Here is a 9,179-nt window from a genome sequence, read left to right as displayed (position 1 = left end):
ACTGTTAGTGTATCGTCGTTGAATACACTTTCACCATTTGAATCGGGGCTTACTTAGAGGTAGCTCAGACGTCCGGTTGTTGATTATTTATTACTAATTGTGGAATTCAATGGAGAATAATTCACAAGACTGAGTAATAAGATGTTTATTATTAATTCATAGGATCAGCTGAGGATTCGACTACGAATTCAGAATAATAAAGTGAGCATTACCATTCCATGGGATCGTAGATTCGACCATAGACTCAGAGTAATAAAGATTTATCTATTACCATTTATGAGACCAGTTGTGGATTCGATCATGAAATCGGAGTAATGAGATAATATAGTTATTGCTATTCTATGAGATCAAGCCGTGGATTCGATCATAGAATCAGAACAATTGTTTATTGCCATTCTGTGGGACCAGTCGTGGATTCGACCATGGAATAAGAGCAATTGTAATTAGGAATAATTAACTTTGTGGCTCTATACTAGCAGAGCAAGCTGTCTAGGAGCATTAATTATCCCGATATGAGCTTGTCGGTAAGTCATATCCTTTATATAGTCAGGGTAAACTCGTTGTTTGTTCCTGAAGACGTTATCGCTCTATACTAGCAGAGCAAGCTGTCTAGGAGCCGTCCATCTCGTGATACTATATAGAAATAATCACTGAAAGTATTCAATATTCATGAGATATGCCGTTGTCCAGTCGTGAGACTACATATCTACATGTACTCTGAGAGAAAGTACTCTCCATTGAGAATTCGATGAGAGACCCGTGTCTCAATACTCACGTCTGATTGCTGAATCAGAGCTTCGTATAATAATGAGTTTACGATTTTATCCCTTGTCGAAAATCCACCATCTACATTAAGTCCCCTGCTTACTGAGGAAAGCTGTGTTCCTCAGTCAGCATTAAATGGTGATTTTCCGGCCATAAATAACAATACCAGTAATTGAACTTAGTCGTAAGTTGAGACGTTACCGGATTTAGAGAGCATGAGAAAACCACGACTTGATGAAGGATTCAATGTCATGATTGGAGTGTCGTTTGATGAGCATAAATTGGTGTTGAACCGCTGGTTTAGACGACGAGTCCGTGGTCGGTCAGGATTCGCGGGACGGGCCCAATAAAGGAATCCGTTTTAGCACGGACGCTCATTCGTTCGTTAGTTTAAGAAACAACAAAATACACCTGAGTCTAATGATAAAAATTTTGTCTGAGCTTTCACGAAAAACAAAATTTTATTTTTTAAATATGTGAGATTTCACAAAGTGGAATAAACTCTCGTTTCAAAGGTGGATGCTCGTACGAGAGAAAAGTTTTTTTTTTTTAAAAATAGACGTGCGTCTGTTAGTAATAAAATTTTGTTTATGATCTTTCATGAAATTTTTTTATCTCGAGCTTTCAGAAATCTTTGAGAATATACTCTCGCTTCAGAGACAGATGCTCGTGCGAGGGAGCAAAAATATATAGATATATTTTCCAAATTTTCGTGAGTTTCACGTTAAATATTTATATAGTTTGTAAAATCATGTTTTGATTTTGAAGAACTGTTGAATATAGACCATTATACATAGTAAAATAATGTCTACATGTGAGTTTTCACAATCGTAGAATGGACGTTTGTCCAGATTTTGAGAAACCAGTGAATGTTCACATTGTAAAATTTACGTGGGTTGTTCACATTTTTGCAGACGCTGATGTGAGCATCTTTATTCCATAATTCGTTGTTTTGTTGAATCCTGCGCTTTGAATGATGCGTTGGATGTTATGCATCTGTCACATCCACTTTGCAAGAATGACTGACTCCCATGATGACACTTTCAAGGACGATGTTTCCAGGGATGACATCTCCGCGGGTGCAACTTCAAGAAATGGTACTTCTGGGACCTCTGAGTGATGGTGAGAGATCCTTCATACTGAGTTGTACTCCTGGTTATTTCATCAACTATACCACAGGATGATCATGTAGTGAGGTTTCAGATCAATGTAGACTCCTCGGAAATGGAAGAAAGTCTTCGGGGCGGAGCACCCAGAAGTAAGGACTACAGGATATTAGCAAATGACGTGCAGTCCCCAGCCGTTTCTTTGGTGAGTTTTTAGCGCTCCTTGTGTCATAACTTTTTCCTGCCCGTGCAATTAGGATCACGAGACCAAGGTTTTGTTATTCTTTTCAGACCTTTTCTCCATCGATTGACGGTCTTCAACTTGTTCCCAGGCGAACAATTCAGGAATCCAGTACTGATGAAGAAGTCGATGTAAATATCTCTTTCGTGCAGGAGATCGCGGCATCTCCTTGAATGAAATAGTAATAATTTTCGTTGATGAATCCAGGATGAAACCATTGTAGATAAGAAGCATGTTGATGAAGCGCACTCTTCTTTGGGACATGGGAATATGGAGAATTCCCGAAATCCCGAACCGAATGGAGATAGCGGTGTTGTCAACGGAGATTCTGGCATTGTCGAGGTTTCAAATGATTTAGAGACTCCCTTAGTAAGTATATCTCCTGTCATTTCTTGAAAGAAGTATGATATCTCTGATTCGTGAATGAATGAATGAAAATCCATGTGAATTTATGGATAACTTTGCCGAAATACGTCACCAGAAAATTTCAGACTTCAGATTTTACTAGAAACGCTGTAGAATCCTCGTCCGGAGTCAGATTTTCTCGGTTTGCATATGTATCTTCAAGCCCAGGAAATTTCCAAGATTTAGTGAAGAAGATCTTTGAAGTTTGAGCATGTTTAGGGCCTGAAAAGGGCGAAATAGTGAACTTCCAGGAGACCTTCAGAACTTTTCCAGATTGCATGTTGTCCGATGTTTTGGCCATATCTGTTAGCTCGTTCATCCGATTGCTATGAAATTTTGATATGTTGTAGTAAACATCCATACGAAGAGAATGGTATATGACCCAACCTTAAATTCCTTATCAATTGCTACCAGTTCTCTGTTGAATACAGGGAAGTGTAAAATCTCTTCAGCTGAGCTTGTTTGAAAACGTGTTTCATGACTTCTACACTATTTGCGCATGTCTTGGGTGCATAATAAGGAACTTAGATGATGTTAGTTCACTTAAATTCTGCATTTTATGGTTGTGTTGGGTTTCCACGCTTGAATCATTCTAATCTCATGTAATCTTCACATTAGGCGCCAAATGCTGAAGTTGGGAATAATGGATCCAACAATAATGACTTGAGCAACCATGGAGCCGTTGATAATGAGACCTACATCCATGTACATAAAGGTCATTTAAAGCTTGTTGTTGATGCCGTGGAGGTGACTGAAACTCCAATTTTGCGTGAGATGGTGGAACCCGAATCGAGAATGAAAGAAGCTGCTTCAACCGAAGTTGTTCCTATGATTGCTGATGCTGCTCCAGCGACTGAGAACCGGATAATAGTGCATGAGTATCCCAACGCAGGGACTGCTTTTACTCCTCCATTTGGTGAGATACTCCCATATCGCATGTTTGTTAGTGGATTTAGCGTTCCCATTAGATATGCTGTTATGTACAAGAAACCGTGGAAGACGTATTTATGCACATCATCGTTACCAAGGATCCGGAGCATAGTTATTTATTGACGAGGCACGTAGAAGCCATCTTGCGTGTTATAAATGATATCCGCATCACAAGTAGAAATACTGTCACCCGAGATGTACTCTTTGATTGGGAGTACAACTTGAAGAAAGCTGAAGAACTTGGCTTCAATCTGAAATGGCTTCGTCAAAAGATTGATGCTATCAGGAAAGCAGTGGAAGGTGACACTCCTTTCACCACCAGTGATGCCGTGTTGAAGAATATGGATAAAGTTGCTGAGCTGACCAAGAAGCTGGAGGCGGAGAAAGCTTCTTTGCAAGTCTTGGAGGATGCAGAAAAGCAGAAATCTTATTTTGCCGACTTTGTTTAGTTTTCTTTCCATGATATCTTGAACCTTGGACTTCTGAGAGATGTGAGGTTTTATTCTGGTCTTGATTTATTGGTTGGTTTTGGATTGTGAAATCGATCGTCTTGACCAGTAGACCGTCAATTCCCAGTATTTTGTTGAATCTCTCTCTTTCGTTTTCCCTTCTTCTGGCAGGACCTAAATAGAGGATCCGGGTAGAAAAATTGATATAAAGACCCAGGTAGTCGAAGTTGGAGGTACCTTGATGAAGGACTTAGCGAAAAGACCTGGTGGACACCGATCGACTGTGAAAGTCATGAATCCCGTCTAAGAATTGTTACTTGCATGTTGTACGCTTTAGAAGCTGTAGGGACCTCATACAAGGTCGAAATTCGATACTTGACCCCAACTTTCGAAGCTAAGAGGCTGAGTTATCACATGAGAAAAGAATCACTCAATTTGGATTTGTAGAGGTCATCCAACGAAGCGTGCGCATTTGCAATTTGTAATCCCATACAAATTTTTCAGATTCCGCAGACCTGACGGTAAAGTCCATATCTTTCATCTCGTATGTCCGATTGATGTGCCATTTTGGTATGTTGTAGAAGAAACATAGACGAACATCTTTCTTTGAGGAAGTATTGTCCCATTCCTCACTCACTGGTACGTTTCTGTAAACCTATGGCATGAAGTGTGTTGTATCTCATTTGTAGAGGTGATGAGAACATCTTGTAGAAGACTTTGGATTATGCCCACCAGTCGTGCCAGCTTTGGGAAGACTTTCATGTGAGCATGTTATCAGGTCTACACATCTTGATATAAATCATTGGTTCTTAGAGGAGTCCGCTTCATGTGTAACACTTCAGAGAATGATTAGTTGATGAATCCCTGAGGATGTTGCTCCTGAGACCGTTGTTGGTGCTGAGACCATGATTACGCTCCAGAGATCCTTGTCGATGCTGAGATCATGGATGGTGTTCCTCTAGAGATTATTGTTGATGTTGACACCATGGTTGAAGTTGCTCCAAATACCGAAAAGACTAGAACCATGATTATAAATATAATCTTTGCTACTTCATCCAGTGAGCCTTTTACATTCACGAACTAGTTGATGAGTTGACCATCCGTAAGATGAAGGTGTACTGAGAGTTCAACCTGAATGCTCCTGAAAGCATAACTTTACCACGAACTGGCTTTGTCAGTGAGTCGACATTGTTGCGGTAGATGGCATCAAGAGTTTTCATACTGGATGTGATTAGTGAAGAGAGAAAGTTCCTCAATCATGCAGGGGCTTGTGATGTAGCGAAAACCCGTTGATGAAGTTTCACAGAATCACCTCAGGTTGCCCAGTGTATATTGAAGGAGTTAGTGCCATCCATGATGTTGCATATGCTTCAGAAGTCTTATCATGGGATAATGAAGACTTATCGTTTAGTTACACTTTGATCGTGCTGGTGTTGAATCAATGTGTCATCGTCGAGATATTTGTGCTGAAGTTGTACTCTTTGATTGGGAGTACAATTTGATGGCTTTTTTAGATGCTTGAGCGTTGAAGCGTATATTCCTTAAGCATCGAATGTCTTAGGGGTTTGATCGTCTTGGCCCTGGAGTATCTTCTGTTGATTCAGCATCCCTTTCGTTGCAGTAGTGGTATTCGACACTTGTGCAGACATCAGAGCTTTCTGATTTTGTGGAACACATGGACTTGCAGGAGAAACGCCCAAAGTATTCTTTTCCATGTTTGGACGTCAGTAATGAATATTTCAGTGCTTGATTCGGAGAAACGTCAGATTCAACCACTTGGTAAAATACTAATGCGGTGAAGCTACCATTCATAACGTCTTGTAGATTTGCTAGCATTATTAAGTCCCCATGCTAGGATAACATGTGGAGAAATAAATGACATAGACATGGAATGAGACTTTCCTGAGCGCGGGACCTCTTGATGAATGTCTATCCATATTTTGCAGGTTCTTGCTTCAACCTCGTCGAAATTACTCAAAGTACTCTGATGACGGAATGTCCGTCAAATCCTCTGGATTAGAACTTTCTTCGTTGGAGAGATGTGTAACCAAAGGCGCTTTGTAAGTACTCATCTTTTCAGCATGGATCCACGCTCATCTGAAGGACATGTCATATCCTGGATATTCTTGATTGATTATGTAAAACTTGGTTTCTGTCCAGGTTGAACTTATGTTCACTTTGAGAATGATGTAGCCATAAGTATTTCCGAGCGCTCCTTCAAGGTCTCTGATTGATATGGAGCATGAGTATCTTCTTGTCGAGTGATGCATGTGGATCCGATGGTTTTCAGTGGAATGTTGTTGATGAAGGTGTCAACATCGATCAACGTTCTTCCAAATTCGTTTCTTCTGAGATTGACTATGGTAAGCAATCCCAGTCGTACATATCTTGGGTGGCTGGAGGCTCAAGAAGTATTTTCGGAATGGACTTCTTGACACGATGTGGTTCAGTACTGTGAACATGTCTTCCCTTTGTGCCTTCGACAGATAACGCAATTCATGTTCGACCAAGGGTTGAACTGCCTCTTTGATAGGTTTTTCATAGAGTGTAAAGGTTCTGACTGGGAGAAGACTCTTGTGTACTCCTTCAGTCCCCAGTTGAAGCTATTGTGGATCAACCTTCTCTTTGAAAATGTGATTCAAAACTCCGCAGTCGCTTGTGGGATGATTGACGAACTTGTGGAAGCAGCAGTAACGAGGACTTTCCATGCCTTCTTCAGTTGGTTCTTTCTTGACATATGGCAACTTGATTGCACCATCTTGGACCCAGGCATCCAGGATTTCGATCACCTCTTCAATGGAAAAAGGAAAGTCAGGTGCTTCTTGATCAGGAACTCTTGTGTGTTGGTCAGAGGCTTGTGCATCTTGCTTATCCTTCCTTTGTGCTTTTGAAGGAGCTGAGGTATGCTTGCGCGGAGGTTTGGCTTTCCGTTTTCTCCCTTCTGTAACCGTGTTTGTGGAAGGCTGAAGGTTTTACTGCTTCTTGATCATACGTCTGCTACCTCGAGTGTATCGCGGTTCTTCAACCTTTGTAGCTTTTGTTCTTTCCATTAAAGCGGGCGCAGTAGTTGCCGATCTCCTCGCCATTTCATGAAGCTCTGAGAAGGTCTGGAAACGAAGATTTTCCAATAAAGCTCTGCAGACCGGGATCATGCCGTTGATACACAAGTCTACCAGTTGCTGCTCCGTGACGCTTGGATCATGACAGTCCAGGGCCTGAACTCTGAATCTTTTCACGTAGTCATTGGGATGTTCATTGTTCCTCTGAAACATTCTTCCAAGATCGGATAGAGTAATTTGCTCTGACACAAAGAAGTACTTTCTTTAGAAAGCATTAACCATTTCTCCTCAACTGTTGATAGTTCCTGGTGCGATGTTTTTATACCAGGTGTACGCTCTGCCTTTCAAGGATTTTGAAAATTCTTTGAGGCGAACAACATGGTTATGCTCATGTTCACCCAAAGCTTCCAGGAACCGAGAAACATGTTCCTGAGCATTGCCAGTTCCATCACATAAGGTGAAGGTTGGAGAAACGTAACCTTTGGCGAGTGGAATCCTCTGCGTAGCGGCAGGATAAGGAGGTTGATGACGATGGACATGCAATGTTTTGTCTTTTCCACGGTTCTCCAAGAGGTGCTCCATATCCTCGCGAGTGATGAAATTCGATGATCCCTTCGCTGGTGAGTTGTCTGCTGCTTTACGGACTTCATCATCATCCACTGTATGAATTGGGATTACCTCAGGATCCGCGTCTGAGGATTTTTCCTTCTCTTTTCCCTTCTCTTGAGTTTTCTCTGACATCTTGTCAGTAAGAGTTTTGAGATAATTGCACAACTCCTTTTGTGTTGCATCCATGTCAGTCTCTTGCACCTTCATGAGATCAGCTATGGTAGGTGGTTTTTCTCTGATTTCCTCAGGGGAACGACCAAACAGGGGATGTGCTCCAGTCTGATGAGGAGTGACGCCACCGCCATTGTTGGAAGCAGGAATGGTTTCTGGAATATCATCATTAGTGTTGTTGTTAGTGTTAGCATCATTTATGTTAGGATCAACGATCTGCGTGACCTAAGATCAACCATCTTGTGAAAGCTTGAGATTGCAACCGAGAGAATGATCTCCCACTGTGGTCGCCAATCTGTAGATGAGGAAAAACGATTTGCTGGTTTTTAAGGAATTTAGGAGACGACCGTACGGAGGAGACTCCTCGAACCAAGAGAAATGTTAAACCTCACACAGATGCACCGCTGCAAAGGGGGTGATTTAGATTCGAGAGATCAATCTGTAGTACTCCGGCCTAAATCAAGACAATGACCGTTCCAGAGTAAATTCGGTCACAAGAGAGGATGGGTTAATCTTTAGGAAGGAAGCTGGGAAATGTGTGGAATCAATGGTAATCAAAGATTGTGGTTGTGTGAATTCTGAATATGATAAGCTCTGAATGATTGAAATTGCTCAATTGAGAGTAGTTGCTCAATTGATGAGTTGATGATCTCGTGTTGTCTATGAGACGTGAGATTGATGATACTATTGATGTTGATCATGATTCAGAGACTTATTTATATTGCTGGAATTTTAGACACCATGACTCCATGAAGTGTGATAGTTGATGGAATCAAGGAGTGGGAAGTGGGGATCGTGTTTGAAACCAGTTGCTCAACGTGTGGAGACTTGGTCGATTTTCCACCCACTACCTCGTTAATTCCTTCAACTGATTGCACGACTTGCTCACATTCCATCGTGTGTTTGAACACACGTGACGTAGACCGCCAGACCAAAACCCTAAGTGATATCCCCCCAAAGTGACACGATTGACGTCTCGTGGTTTGTTAGTCAATTGATGACTCCGTGGTTTGATGGGACGATGAGTCCATGTGGTTGCTGAGTTGAACATGATGTTCTGAAACTCATGAATTGAAAATTTCATGAGACAGAGGTATAGTTCTTACGATGAAGTGAGCAAGTATTTCTCATTCGATGGATCGTTGAATATTTACTGTTGAACCAATATTCCTTGGTTTGAGAAAATATTTATCATCTGAGCAAGTGTTGCTCATGTGATGAATTGTTGAATATTTGATCGTCTGAGCATGTGTGGATCATCTGATGGATTATTGGCAGCATACCAAAAATATTAATTAGAATACTGGTCGTTGAACCGAGCATAATTAATAAAATTAATGACCATGAGGTCGTCGTAAAATTATTAAGGTTGGAATCTGGAATGATGATCCTTGGATTCAGAAACCCTAATTTGATCAATTGATGATCAATTCATGGTTCGTCA

The sequence above is a fragment of the Papaver somniferum genome, unplaced genomic scaffold (genome assembly GCF_003573695.1).
Source record: "Papaver somniferum cultivar HN1 unplaced genomic scaffold, ASM357369v1 unplaced-scaffold_41, whole genome shotgun sequence".
NCBI classification, from domain to species: Eukaryota; Viridiplantae; Streptophyta; class Magnoliopsida; order Ranunculales; family Papaveraceae; genus Papaver; species Papaver somniferum.
The sequence above is the reverse complement of the archived record's forward strand: the minus strand, read 5'-3'. Positions refer to the sequence as shown.